Below are 15132 nucleotides of genomic sequence, written 5' to 3'. Positions count from 1 at the left end.
CTCAGTCTAAACCCACCGTGGGCCAGTGCTTCCTGCAGATGCAGCCCTGGGAAGTCTTGGGAGTGTGTGGAACCTCCTCTGTGCCCTAAAGGGAGTCACTCCCTGGTCTCAAAAGCGTAGTTTGTGCACAAGAGAGACCCCAGGCCAAGCTAGAAGACTCCATCTCAGCTCACTGTCTGAGTCCTGGGTGCCTGGCACTGAGAGGAAGTCACACATGCACATGTGTACACACATGCACATGTACACACATGCACTGTACACACATGCACATGTACACACATGCACATGTACACACATGCACTGTACACACATGCACATGTACACACATGCACATGTACACACATGCACTGTACACACATGCACTGTACACACATGCACACACACTTGTCCCCAGCCTCACAGGTGCAACAGCTTCCCTGACTGCTTTATCCCACATCCCAGCTGCCTTCTCTCTGTTCAGCAGCAGAAATTGCGCATTGAGACACGTCTGGTTCTGACTGTGGGCTGTGCAGCTCAAATCCCTGCCTGCTGCCACAGTCTCCAGCTTTTCCCACACCTCCACACCTGTCCACACAGTCCACCGGCCCCTCCCACACCTCCACACCTGTCCAGACAGTCCACTAGCTCCCCCCACCTCCACACCTGTCCAGACAGTCCACCGGCCCCTCCCACACCTCCACACCTGTCCAGACAGTCCACTAGCTCCCCCCACCTCCACACCTGTCCAGACAGTCCACCGGCCCATCCCACACCTCCACACCTGTCCAGACAGCCACGGCCCCCACACCCACCCTGTCCCAGTCACCTCCACACTGTCCAGACAGTCCACCGTCCCTCCCACACCTCCACACCTGTCCAGACAGTCCACCGGCCCCTCCCACACCTCCACACCTGTCCACACAGTCCACCGGCCCCTCCCACACCTCCACACCTGTCCAGACAGTCCACCAGCCCCTCCCACACCTCCACACCTGTCCACACAGTCCACCGGTCCCTCCCACACCTCCACACCTGTCCAGACAATCCACCGGCCCCTCCCACACCTCCACACCTGTCCAGACAGTCCACCGGCCCCTCCCACACCTCCACACCTGTCCAGACAGTCCACTGACCCCTCAAGCCTCCCTTCAGACACCAGCCCACCCCATCTCATTGCGGGCCTTCACCCCTGCAGCGCCATCTGCTGGAATGCCCTCCCTACGGAACACTGCATGGCTGACTCACTCCTTCCGCTGCCTCCCTGTCCTGAGCACCCACTCCTGCAGTTTCCCCATCTTCTCCTTTCTCTGATGGATCTTCGCCGGGTGAAACTCACTTCTCAGCTCCTGCACTCTGGTTCGTCTCCCACAGGACCAGCTCAGTCTATCCTGGCAGGGTCTCTAAAGCGGTTCCCTCCCTGCTGCCTCCCAGGACCTCGGGCAGGTTAGCACCTAAGAGGTGCTCAGAAAACACTTTTGAAAGGCAGAATAAAGGGGAAACAGCAAATAGGAACAGAGACGGAAAATGTATCCATTACAGCTTGGATCTGAACTGTCCCTGACTATCTAGAGCCATACCACCCCAAATGTGCCTGATCTCATGTGAAATGTCACCCAGAAGCTCACATGTCAAAGACTTGGTTCCCCATGCAGAGGTGGGACCTCTGGTAATGGGGTCACAAGGGCTCTGACCCCATCAATGGATCAACCCATGATAAATCCACAGCTTTCAACGCCTGCTGGGAAGCGGTAGAAACAGAGAGGGTGGGGCCTGGTTGGAGGAAGTAGATCGTCAGAGAGCTGCCCTTGAAGGGTATGTTGCTCCAGATAACTTCCTCTTGGTTTTCTCTCTGCTTCTGGCTCCAGTGAGGGGAGCAGCTGAGTACCACAACAATACCCCTAGTGGGATGCTGCACCTTGAAGTGGACCAGAAACAATGGAGACGAATGACCATGGACTGAGACCAGAAACCAAAGTAAACCTTCCCTCCTTCAAGCTGCTATCCTCTGGTGTTTTGTCATAGCAATGGTAGCTGTCTGTCAGAGTTTATTTTTAACACTGGAGCCTGGGTCCCTGGAGCACCCACACACACACACACATCTTTTCCTTACCTTACGGAAAGACATAGCCATCTCTGCCCGGCAGAGTGGAAATACCATCCAAACCCCAAGGGCCTCCTTTAAAGTTCCTCTGACGCCTGCTCCAGTGACTCAGCTCTGCCAAGAAAGTTTTCCTACTAATTAGCATCACCTTCCCCGGCCCAGCAGATTTCACAGCCCAGCCACTTCAGGGTGGCACCTCAGAGTGGTGGGATACCCTTTCCCCCTCAAAGGTGGCTGTGAGAAACAGTCTATGAATGCATTAAGCAGGGTGTAGAGGGAGCCTTCTGAAGGCGGAGTGTGGAAAGAAATGCCACTTGTGGGGGAGGGGACCCTCACACTGAAAACAGGGCCTGGAGTGTGTGGAGAAGCTGTAGGTTCTGTGGCCGGGGTCTCTAACCTTACCTTGCAGGTTTAGCTCTGCCCTGGTGAGTAAGGCTGAAACATAGATTGGCCACCACCCAGGACCTCACCTAGGGATGAGAGGCTCCATATTCCACCAACATATCGAAGAGAACTCAGACCCAAACTAAGAAACAGGACACCTAGGACACCCAGCAAACTGTTCTAGAACAGAGGGCAATCTCTAGGCCAGGCATTTTGTCCTCATAGCCAGGGACTCACTGTCCGTGGGCCATCTGAGGCTGCAAGACAGCTGTGGTCAGACCCAGATGAGAGATGCATTGGTCTGGTGTGACCTGGTGACCTTGCCTCACCTGGCCAGACCCCTATGCTGACTCTGTTGGCCTTGTGTGCAAACCTTGGCTCCAGAAGAATTTAGGAGGCTTGGCAGTGTCCGTCTGTAAGTCACGTGACTGTCCCTACCCAGGACCTGTCAGATACTTCAGAGTCACAGTGGACAGGAGCAGAATCCCAGCCCTGCCTCTGGAGTGGCCCGAAACCAAAGTGCGGTGACTGGGTACCTGTCTTTGACACCAAAGAGAGGGGAAGGACCAGAAGACTCAGGTACCTCAACACTTCCAGCTTCAGAATCCAAACACTGCCAAAACTACACAATGAGGAACATGTCAAGATTTCACATGAAAACAAGCCTGACTCCGACCTTCACACTTGGTCCCATCCTGTCCCAATGCCTCAATGTACCCAGGTGAGACACTGTTATGTAACCAGAGCCTGTCTCCATGGGGGAGCTAATGGCTGTCAACGCCTAGCTGTGGGCACGGCATCCGTCCACATCCTTTTAGAAGGATCAGGGACTCATCAGCAACACCCTCTGCTCAGCCAACCCTGGGGACCAAGGCCTGATCCTTGTGCGGTCCACACAGTGATAGGGAGAGAAATCGTGATATGCGAATTTGGCAGAAAAGAAACTGACAGTGGGTGATGCTGGTGACTTCGCAGAGAGTGACAGGGTCGGAGGAGGCAGAACACAGCCCCTTATGTGGAGGCCGGTGAAGTCTGTGACCCCGGCCACTCCAGAGGCCAAAGCAGAAGCACTGTCTACTCAGTGCCTGCCTGGGCTCCCGGGGGACCTCAGGGCCAACCTGGGCAACTCTGGGAGATTCTGTCTCAAAGTAAAAAGTGCAAAGAGGGTCGTGGGCTAGTATTCAGGGACACAGCATTCCCGGGGCCTTAATACCTCAAAAGGTATTTTTAAATGTTTGTCCAGAGAAGGACTTGCAGAGGAGATGATTTTAAATACAGAGTGTGGTGATTCAAGCCCAGAGAAGGGCTGGCCTGCACGTTCAGAGGTGGGGGGGCCATTCCACCAGCCTTGGAGAGAGCTGAGGACAGGCACACACTGCTGGACCATTCGGGAACCCACTTATGCCGGCATCGGGGCCTGGCCCCTGACTCCCTCGGCTGCCCCCAGCTCTCACTGTCTCCCCTCATGCCTCTTCAGCTGCCCTGCCTGCCTACACCACCCTCTCCTGGCTCTGGGCTGCAGGTCCACCCCCCCACCTCCCAGCTGAGGGATCACGGGGGCCGCCTCCCTGTTTCTTCTTTCCTGCCCTCGGTCCTGCAGCCCAGGAACCCTGTCGGATCTCTCACCTCTGCTCAGAGCCCAGCCCTGCCTGGCACCCTCACCCCTGCCTGTGATACAGACAAACACAAACACAGTATCTCTGGGCGTTTCTTCCTTTTTGTCTTCACCAGCATCACCAAAGACCAAGGGCAGTTGCTACTTCCTGGATCTCAGTCCCTAGAGACAGTGGTTTTCAAACCCACCTCCAGAGCCCTGACCCAACCACTTCCCGGGTGGGGTGGCCACCCCAGCACACAGTTCCTGTGCCGTGTGCATTAGAACCAGGCACCAGGTGGCAAGGGATGGTCCCTGTGACCCGGAGACTGCTAAGATTCCTCAAACCAGCCAGTTCCATGCCTGCCCACTCACGTGTCCTCCCTCACACAGAAGCCACAGGGAAAGGCCCTGATACAGGCCGCCTAGCCTCCCTGGCATCTCCCTGTGCCCCTCCCCTGGAGTGACATGCTCTCTACCCCCGACACGCATGACAGGCTGACATACTGTCCTCACACGCTTCAGTAAGGAACAAGCCTTCACTCATTTATTTCATGGTGGAACCCATGGCCTCACACATGCCAGGCGGGGACTCTCTCTACCCCGAGCTTTGCTTCCAGACCTCTTTTTACTTTTCATCTTCAGACAGTCCAGGTGGGCCCTGAACTTGTGATCCCCCTGCCTCAGCCTCCAATGTCCCTGGAATTACAAGCCTGTATGACCAGGCCCAGCTTAAACCTGTATTTTAAACACCTCTTTACCCATCTCTAAAAGCCATACTACCAAATGATAGGTTACACAGCCGTTTGCTTGTGATCTTTCTGCCCCCCCCCCATGTGCAACCCTTTGAAAACAGGAAGCTTCCCAGAAGCACCCTGTCTGGGACAGAGTCAGGCCCACGCTGGCCCAAATGCACCAGCTGGATACCTGTGCACATAGCCTCTACTTTACCCTGGGGTTCTGCTTGGAAACAGATTCGTCCTGTGAGGATCGCTGTCCATCAACCTTCTTTTATGTTGAATCAAATGGACAAGCAGGTGCTGTGGGGCTCATGTCCCAACCATAGAACAGCCCCACGAAGTTTTTAACTTGCTTTTCAGAAAAAAAAAAAAACTCACCGTTTACCTGAATGACGTGTAAATATCCAGGCTTGGCTAGAAATATTTAAAGTCACCAACTAGCCTTGCTTAAAAGAAAAAAAAAAAAAGGAAGGTAGAGATGGAGGGGGGGGGAGACTGAGTACAGATGGGGGAGAGAAGAGGAGAAGGAAGAGGGGAGGGGGAGGGACTAGCTCCTGAGGCCACGTGACTGTGTAGCACCTACTGTCTGAGCACACTCCACACACGGGGCCCAGAAAGGAACACCTGTCACCTGTCCCCAGTGACAGGTCCAGTTAGCAGGTGGCTTGGGTTTGTCTAAAAAGAAAATACAGGCCGGGCGGTGGTGGCGCACGCCTTTAATCCCAGCACTTGGGAGGCAGAGGCAGGCGGATCTCTGTGAGTTCGAGGCCAGCCTGGGCTACCGAGTGAGTTCCAGGAAAGGCGCAAATCTACATAGAGAAACCCTGTCTCGAAAAACAAAAAAAAAAAAAAAAAAAGAAAAAAAAAGAAAATACAATAGGAAGCATCTTGCTTCAGAAGTTTAAGGCATAACACATGTGGGGTGGTAGTCATCCACCAAGGCACTGGGGACAGAATTCCAGGGGAGAGAGACCCCTGAGAACACAGCCAGACTTCCTTCCTCCGGCCTCAGCTGGTGATCTAACACCCGGCCCCCCCCCTTCCTCCCCCCCCCCCCCCGCAGAGCTCCCAGGGAGTGCTTTAGTTACTTTCCACAGGGAAAGAAAATGGAGGGGGCACCAGAAGCAGACCCCCAACACCCTGAATCTCATGTACAGAAGACCTGAGTGGCCCTACCCACCCTCCACAGTCCTCAACACAACAGCAGCCTTGTCATGGAAGTGCGGGCTGGGCCACTGATGGAGGGGCCTGCTGCAGAGCAATCCATCCATCCCCGATGAAGTTCTAACAGGAGCAGAATAGGCCGGGGTGGTGATAAGTCACCGTCACTTGTATTGGCTGAGCAGTGACTTTGACATTGCTCGCCACAGAACGCTGCTCTCCTCTGTCTCTCTGACAGCCCTGCTTGTTCATCTCAGGATCAGTTCTGGGGTTGGGACCCACTGAAGTAAATCCATCTCCCCTCACAAGTGAGTCCCCAGGAAGACACATGATCCTGTGGCCACTCAGAGAAAGCCAGCTCAGGACCATTGGGGGCACCCTGTGGAAAGGAGAAGCTCTCTGCCTCCTCTCTGCCTTGGATATGTCCCAGGCACATGGGGGATCGATGCTGCCAGTGGCTAGGCCAGGGGCCCACACCTCTGTGAGTTCAAGGCCGGCCTGATTTATATAGTGAGTTCCAGGCTAGCCAGGGCTGAGACCCTATTTCACAAATAAAATAAAAGGGGCTGGAGAGATGACTCAGGGGTTAAGAGCACATGTTGTGCCAGGCAGCAGTGGCACACCTTTAATCCCAGCACTCAGGAGGCAGAGCCAGGCAGATCTCTGTGAGTTCGAGGCCAGCCTGGTCTACAGAACAAGATCCAGGACAGGCACCAAAGCTACACAGAGAAACTCTGTCCAAAAAAAAAAAAAAAAAAAAAAAAAAAAAGCACCTGTTGCTCTTCCAGTGGACCCCGGTTCTGTCCCCAGCACCCACATGGTGCCTCATCATTTATTCCGGGGATCCCACCCCTTCTGGTACATATACAAATATGGAGGCAAACACACTCCTATAGAGATAAAATGTCTTAATTGTTTTCAATTTTATAAAAAGGAGAAGAGGAGGAACCAGGGCTTCCAACACTATATTCTCAAGAACATCACCTTCCCGGAATCTCTATAGGAGAGACCTCTGTACCCAGAGATGCCAGGGAGTGACTACACATCCTATCAGGGCAGCCCACAGTGAGACTAGTGGTCATGGGTCCCAGACTTGGCCCAAGGATGGAGCTTATTCTGGGGTGCCAGCTCTCTTCTAGGCTCCCAGCTTATTCTGGGCTTCAGATAAACCCCAGCCTCAGTGCCACTGCCATGCTCAACTGGGAGTGGATTGGTACCTTCAGTTTCTGCCGCTGAGGGAGACGCAGCACTCCAGTGTGCCCAGGACCCACAGGGTCCCCACAGTGCTTCATCGGGGTTCACTTCCTCAAGCTAACACCAGCAAAGCAGCAAGGAAACCAGAACGAGTGTGTTTGGCATCTCTTCCTGCAACCAGAACAGAAGCACTCCGGCTATTAGGCCAACTCCCTCCACAGGGGAGGTAACGAGGAAAGGGCTACTGGCACGTGATCTTTGGGGGTTATTTGGACTTTTTTTCTTTCAGATTTAAGTTTAGTTGATTGGTTGTGTTTTCCAGACAGGGTCTCATGTAGCCTTGAACTTGTTATGTTGGTGAACTCCTGATCCTCCTGCCTCACAGAGAGCCACCATACTCAGCTGAAGTCCAGTTCTTAAAAACAGACCCTGTCTGCCCGACATCGGTGACGCAATGAGGCAAATCATGTGACAGACCCAGCAATGTGGTCCTCAGGAAATGCTCACGGAGTAGCAGATCCCCCACTGTTCTTAACTGTCCATCAAGGAGCAGACAGCCACAGCGGAAGTTCTGCTCACCCAACAGCAAACAGGCAGGGAGGGGGAGGGGGGGGCCGGTTCTGCTTCAGCTGAGTTTTCATGGCGCCACCGCCACCGCCACCGCCGCCACCGTGAAGGCTTTCACACATGCTCCATCTGCCTGCGCCCCAGCTGCTAATTGCCAGTGCATGTTCGCACCTCAGTAGCAGACTTGGCAAAGCAGCTGGAGAGCTTTTCATTAGCCTTTAGGAGACAAGCTGCTCCGCCTCATTACTCAGCCCCCAGGCTCCATCCTCCTTTCCCCGTGCTGACAGTCAGAGTCCAGGCTCGGGTCACCTTCCAAGATGTTCCCTTCAGACCCGGGGAGACATGGATTCCTGGCTGTCTCTCCTCTATGAGGCAAAGCATGCTGGTATGAAAGGCTGGGTGGCTCTCTGTCTGCCACTCATGGCCTGGGTGGCCTTGAGCTGGTTATTTAACTCCTCTGAGCAGTTTTTTCTTGTGTGGAAAATGGAGATGATATTGGCTAGGTCTGTAGCTTGGTTGGCAGAGTGCTTGCCTAGTATGTATGAAGTTCTAGGTTCGATTCCCAGCGTTGCATAAACAGGATGTAGTGGTTAAGGTGTGCTTGTAATCTTAGCAATTGAGAGGTCAAGGTAGGAGATCTGGGGTCAGCCTGGGCTGATGAGATCCTGTCTGCCCTTCCCCTAAAAAAAGGAAAAGAAGGAAGGGGGCGCTGAGACTCTTTCCACCAAGGACCAAGAGAGGACATGAAGGAAAAGAAGTGAGATGCACAGGAAAGTGTCTAAGAAAGTATCGATTCTATTCAAAACTACCATTTTAGGAAGGACCACTGTGTTCCTAAGTATCCAAACCCCAACAACAACAACTGCTTTATGGGGACAAATTATGATGAGGGAAGTAACTGGGAGTGAAGCCGGTTTTAAGTTCATGAAATTGTAAAGACCAGGGTCATGCCAGCCTCACACAGACAGGCTGCACCATGCCGTGAAGAGTCCCTTTCTAGTTTACAGCTCCCATTATATCATCTCACTCCTGCATTCTCCGCGGTGATTACTGACAGCTCAAGACTCTCTTCATGGTGACAACATGGCTGCCGCAGGCCCAGACTCTCGTCATCTCAAGACCAAGTCCAACAGGAAAGCCCAAGAGCTAAAATCTGCTCTGACAGGAACAGCTTAACCATGTGCCCAGCCCTGAGCCAATGAGACCCCGGGGTTGTGGTCTGAAAGCAGGTAAGGGATAAAACCCAATGGAGCCCACAGTGTCTCTCTACCGCCCTCTGTGGAGAGAAGTGGATATAGCACTAAGTGTAAAGGCTGGGTGTTGAAAGGAATTCTGTTCTGGATCAGAATGAAGGCTTTAACTGCCTGCCTGGCAGGAGCTGCAGAGAGAAAACCATAGCTGCGGCCAGGAACAGAAGGAACCAGTAAGAAAGCCTTTAGCCCACCTTTGCCTGCCCTTCCGCCTTCACAGACGCGACAGAAACCACAGCAGGGGCACCTAAGCGATGCAATCCCCAAAGGTCAGTTCCCCTGGGGCAGAGAATTCTGTTTGGATGCATCTTATTTGCCAAGGACAGATGGGCAGGAAGCTGGGTCTTCAGAGTAACTATGTTGGGAAGCAATAGGACGTAGAAGGAAGGAAGGTCGTGGAATCTTCCCTTAGCAGAGATTACAGTAGTTCTCATGAGACCCCCATTTAGATCCAATGAGAGTGAATTGCTATAAAGAGCAGGCCTATGCCACCCCCACCCCCTACCTCCTCACCACATGATCTCCCCCTCTTCCACATACAACCAGCATGATGCCATCCACCCAAATGGGACCTAGCCAAGGAGATTTCTCCTCTGAGTACAGCCCGCAGTGGAACCATGCCCTTGAACCTCCACAACTATGAGTCAAATCATTTCTTTTCATGCCATGAGACCCAGCCTCAGGGAATTCTCTTATAGTGACAGAAAGCAGGCTCGTACACCCAGCTCTGTGGATACACCCATCATCCCTAGTTCCTAGACGTGGCCAGCACAGGCCTGTAGCCAGCACATGAGTGCATAGAGTCAGGCAACTAGAGGCAGGAAGCCATTGCTGAGGCTGAGGTGGGTCTCTTATGGCCAGACTGCTAGGTGCATAGGCCCAGTCTGGAATGTTCTTCCTGACTGTGTGAGTCAGCTTCCCACACCATGACCAAACACTTCAGATCGGCTTGGAAGAGGAAAGGTTTCTCTGGCCGTGATTTCAGAAGTTTCCATCGACGCTGCTTAGCCTGTCACTTTGAGCCTGTAGCAAAGCATGGCCAGAAAGGCGGGGTGGGGATGGGGGGGGGGGGGAGGGTTGGGGAGGATCTGCTCACTGCAAGGCAAAAAGAACAGGGAGAATGGAGGAAGACAATAGAGGGGAGAGAACAGAGACAGTCAAAGATGCGGAGGAGATTTCTGCCCGTGGTGGCATATGCCTAGATTCCCAGCACTCCTGAAGCTGAGGCAGGAGAATTGCTGAGAGTTTGAGGCCAGCTGGAACTATATGGTGAGTCCCTGACCATTCTGAGATTTGTCCAAAACAATAACAAAATCTAGTGTCTCCCACCAGCAGCTCCAGGGGCAGCTGAGTCTCGACAGCCACTTAGCAATCCCAGGGTTCAGTATCCCAGTCACTGGCTGCTGTCCTGCCAGCTGAAGCTTCTCAGGGGGCTGGTCCTCCTTAGACTAGAAAAACACCCCCCTCCTACCTCTGACTCCTCCCCGGAGTGGGGATGTGCGGGATGCATGAGGAGAGCCCACGGTGCTTGGCCGTGTCTAAAGTTTCTCCTCCCCTCCACCTCCCTGTGCTTGCCCTGGTTTATAGAATCCCAACAAGATGGCGGGGTTGCTTGTGAATACTCCTCCGGCTTCTGTGCTGGCTGGTTTTATGTCAACTTGATACAAGCTAAAGTCATCTGAGAGGAGAGAACCTCAATTGAGAAAATGTCTCCTGGGGCTGGAGATGGCTTAGCTGTTGAGAGCACCGTCTGCTCTTCCAGAGGACCGGAGTTCAATTCCCAGCACCCACACAGCAGCTCACACCTGTCTGTAACTCTAGTTCCAGGGGATCTGACACCCTCACACAGACATACATGGAAGCCAAACACCAATGAATATAAAATAAAAATAAAATATATAGAAAGAAAAAAGAAAATGTGTCTGTAAGATCAGGCCATAGGCAAGCCCATAGGGCATTTTCTTAATTAGTGATTGATGGAGGAGGGCCAGTCTATTGTGGGTGGTGCCATCCCTGGGCTGGTGGTCCTGGGTTCTATAAGAAAGTAGGTTGCTGGGCGGTGGTGGTGCACGCCTTTAATCCCAGCACTTGGGAGGCAGAGGCGGGTGGATCTCTGTGAGTTCGAGGCCAGCCTGGGCTACAGAGTGAGTTCCAGGACAGTCAGAGATACACAGAGAAATCCTGTATTGAAAAACCAAAATAAAAGGAGGCTGAGCAAGCCAGTAAGCAGCCCCCTCCATGGCCTCTGCATCAGCTCCTGCTTCCAGGTTCCTGCCCTGCTTGAGTTCCTGTCCTGGTTTCCTTCTGTGATGTGGAAGTGTAAGGCAAATAAATCCTTTCCTCCCATACTTGCTTGGTGTTTTGTCGCAGCAATAGAAACCCAAACTAAGACATCTTTTTTTTTTTTTCTTTTCGAGACAGGGTTTCTCTGTGTTGCTTTGTGCCTTTCCTGGAACTCACTCTGTAGCCCAGGCTGGCCTCAAACTCACAGAGATCCACCTGTCTCTGCCTCCTGAGTGCTGGGATTAAAGGCGTGCGCCACCACCGCCCAGCTCAAGACATCTTCTTTGGCCCATACTGATTTACATGCATGTTCCTGTGCCTCTCTCTTTAGCGCACATACACTAATGGATCTAGACAGCTCACTGGCTTCTGCTGAGCCATTGCAACAAGTCTGTTCCTTGTACTTCATCGCCATCTACTGGTCATTTTCAAAATTACAGCCTGGGATCAAGGCTGGCTTTCTCAGCCCACCTGCTTGTAAATAGCCAGATTCTGTTTATTGACTTAAAGAAGTAGGAGCTATTTGTGGTTTTCTTTTGTTTTGTTTGAGACAAGGCTTCTATGTGTAGCCCTGGATGTCCTGGAACTCGTCCTGTAGAATAGGCTGGCCTCAGAGATTCTCCTGTCTCTGCCTCCTGAGTTAGGATTAAAGGTGTGTGCCACCACCACCTGGTTTATTTGTGCTTTTTTTTTTTTTTTTTTCTATTTTTGAGAGAGCTTCTCAAGTAGTCCATAATCAGGGGTGATGCTGTGGATGATTGATTGATAAATAAAACACTGATTGGCCAGTAGCCAGACAGGAAGTATAGGCAGGACAAAGAGAGAGGAGAGGTCTAGAAAGTGGAAGGCTGAGGCAGAGAGACACTGCCAGCCTCCACGATGAGGAGCAGGATGTAAAGTACCGGGAAGCCATGAGCCACGTGGCAAAGTATAGATGAATAGAAATGGGTTAATTTAAGGTAGAAGAACTAGATAACAAGAAGCCTGCCACGGCCATACAGTTTGTAAGCAATACAAGTCTCTGTGTGTTTACTTGTTTGGGTTTGAGCAGCTGCGGGACTGGCGGGTGACAGAGATTTGTCCTGACCGTGGGCCAGGCAGGACTGGAGAAAACTCCAGCTACAAGGTGACCTTGGACTTCTGAGCTTCCTGCCCCCACCTCCCTATGCTGTGATTCCAGATGTGTGCGCCACACCCAGTTTAAGTACTTTAAAACCCCTGCACATCTGGGAGGTGTTCTCTCTCAGCTCCTTATTTCCCATGTTTTTTTGTGTGTCTTCTTCAAGGACAGGGGACAGTTGGGCTGTCACTCACAAGCATTCCACATCCACGGTTATCTTCCTTCCAACAGGTTCCTACCTTCATTAGAAGTCAGCCCCACACGAGGACTGTGCAAGCTTTTCCCAGCTCTGCAGAGGCCTAATGCTTCTCCATGCTATTCTTCAAATATCACCCCTCGAGTCTGACTTTTACCCCCTTACAAAAGATACCACGAATCTGCCCACCCTGCCCCTCCTTATCCCATTCAGTTCCTCCTTGTTTACTGTCTCATATCTGTTACCCCAGCAGGAAGCCGGCCCCAACTCTCTCTGCATCTAATCTGACCATTACTCTCACACTTCATGGCAGGGTTTATCTTTCCCAGTACCCATTTTTAACCAGGTATGATGTCACAAGCCAGCACGAGCAAGCACAAGATGGGGAGTTAAGGTTGTCTTCAGCTGCAGGTCTAATTCAAGACCAACCTTGAATTCAAGGTCACAGAAGACCCTGTCTCAAAAAAAAAAAAAGTAGTTGGCTGGAGACATGGCTCAGTGGTTATGAGCACTGGTTGTTCTTGCAAGGACCTGGGTTCAATTCCCAGCACCCACACAGTGGCTCACAACCATATGTAACTCCAGTCTCAGAGGATGCAATTATTTCTTCTGGCCTCTGCTTGCACCAGGTACAAACGTGGTACAGAGACATGCATGCAAGCAAAACACTCACACACGTAAAATAAAATTAAAAACTCAGAGGACCTGGGCTCAATTCCCAGCACCCAATGGCAGCTCACAACTGTCTGTCCAGTCGCAGGGGATCTGATGCCTTCACACCAATGCACATAAAATAAATTTAAAAAGGCCGGGCAGTAGTGGTACACGCCTTTAATCCCAGCACGTGGGAGGCAGAGCCAGGCAGATCTCTGTGAATTTGAGGCCAGCCTGGGCTACAGAGTGAGTTCCAGGAAAGGCTCATAGCTACACAGAGAAACCCTGTCTCAAAAAAACAAAGAAAGAAAGGAAAGAAGGGAGGAAGGAAGGGAGGGAGGGAGGGAGGAAGGAAGGAAGAAAGAAAGAAGAAAAGGAGGAGGAGGAGAGACTTCCTCTTCCTCTGGGCATGGTGATACACTTCTTTAATCATAACACTCTAGAGCCAGATGGATCTGAGTTCCAGGCCAGCCAGGGCTTATATAGTAAGACCCTGTCTCAAAAAAAAAAAAAAAAAAAAAAAAGTCGCAGTGACACCCATTGTTTGCTTGGCACATTAGCTAAAACATGGTCTTTCATTTAAAGAGCCAGCTGGGAGTCAGATGAAAGCGATCAGGCCAAGGTGAACAGGATAGGCAGAAGCTGCATCTGGATGGGATTCGAGAGAAAGCAGGTGAGCTGCCTGAAAAATGATGTATGCCCTGGACACATTGGCATAGGATGAATACACAGAGACCTCCTACAGTCAGCCCCCACCCACATACCTGATTCAGGACCCTCCTACACTTCTGATCACAGCCGCTGCCTGCCTGGCTCCCTCAGAAACCACCTCAACAAATGGGAGAGGGGGGCACACAGGGTAAATAAAGTCTGTTAGACTCCCCGAAGCCACCCCGAACCTGCCAGTCTCCCTGGGCAGGAATTGTGCCCTCAGCAGCTGCCTCAGACATGTGTCTCTCACATTTCCTGTCTCGTGCCGAGCCTGGAGGTGGCTTAGCGGTTTTGACACCTAAAGAAAGCATGTGCCATCACCCACACTCACCCTCTGCTCCTGGCTACAGCAGGCGCCATTTCTACACGGTCTTAAGATGACAAGAGAGGCTGGTGACAAGGGACGTGTGAGCCACTGTCACCCTCAAGTGTCAGCTTTTCCTGACAGTCAATGAAGTGAATGCCAGTGGCAGGTGGAGCCCCTCGGACCTAGTGACCCCAGAAAGAAGCCTGGGGGAAATCCACTGCTTCAAAGTGGCACTCGTCAGGAGACTGGGGTGCCTGGATCCCAAGACAAAGAAAGATTGTGCTCCCAGGGACTTCGGATAAAAATGAGGGAAACTGAGGCCCAGTTTGGGGTCTGAGGCATCTGGAACGGTGCTGACACAGAGAATGCCTTTTGTCTGTGGGCCCAGCATTTGTAATCTTGTTTTTCCTTGGGAAACTGAGGGGGGCAACATTTTTTTCTTTGCTTGTTTTTTTGTTTGTTTGTTTGTTTTGTTTGTTGTTTGTTTTCAGTAAGGTCTGCTTAGGCTGGCCTGGAGCCCTCCACCTCCGGCCTCAGCCAGTGCTCCCGAATGTTGGGATCACAAGTGGGCACACAAACCAGCTACTGTTTTGGGGTTTGTTTCAGTTTTTTTTGAGACAGGGTCTCACTATGTAGCCCTGGATATCCCAGAACTCACTCTGTATCCCAGGCTGGCCTCGAACTCACAGAGATCCACTTGCCTCTGCCTCCCGAGTGCTGGGATTAAAGCATGCACTACCACATCTGGCTCTGTGTGTGTGATTGTTACCCTGTGTTGAAGTCAGAGCACAGCTGTCTACAGCCAGCTCTCCCCTTCCGTCATGTGTGTCCTGAGATTGAACTCAAGTGGCCCAGCCTGGCGGCGAGTACCTCCGCCTACGGAGCCCTCTG

Source organism: Peromyscus leucopus, chromosome 1 (assembly GCF_004664715.2).
Source record: "Peromyscus leucopus breed LL Stock chromosome 1, UCI_PerLeu_2.1, whole genome shotgun sequence".
Taxonomy (NCBI): Eukaryota; Metazoa; Chordata; class Mammalia; order Rodentia; family Cricetidae; genus Peromyscus; species Peromyscus leucopus.
Note: the sequence above shows the minus strand (reverse complement) of the source record.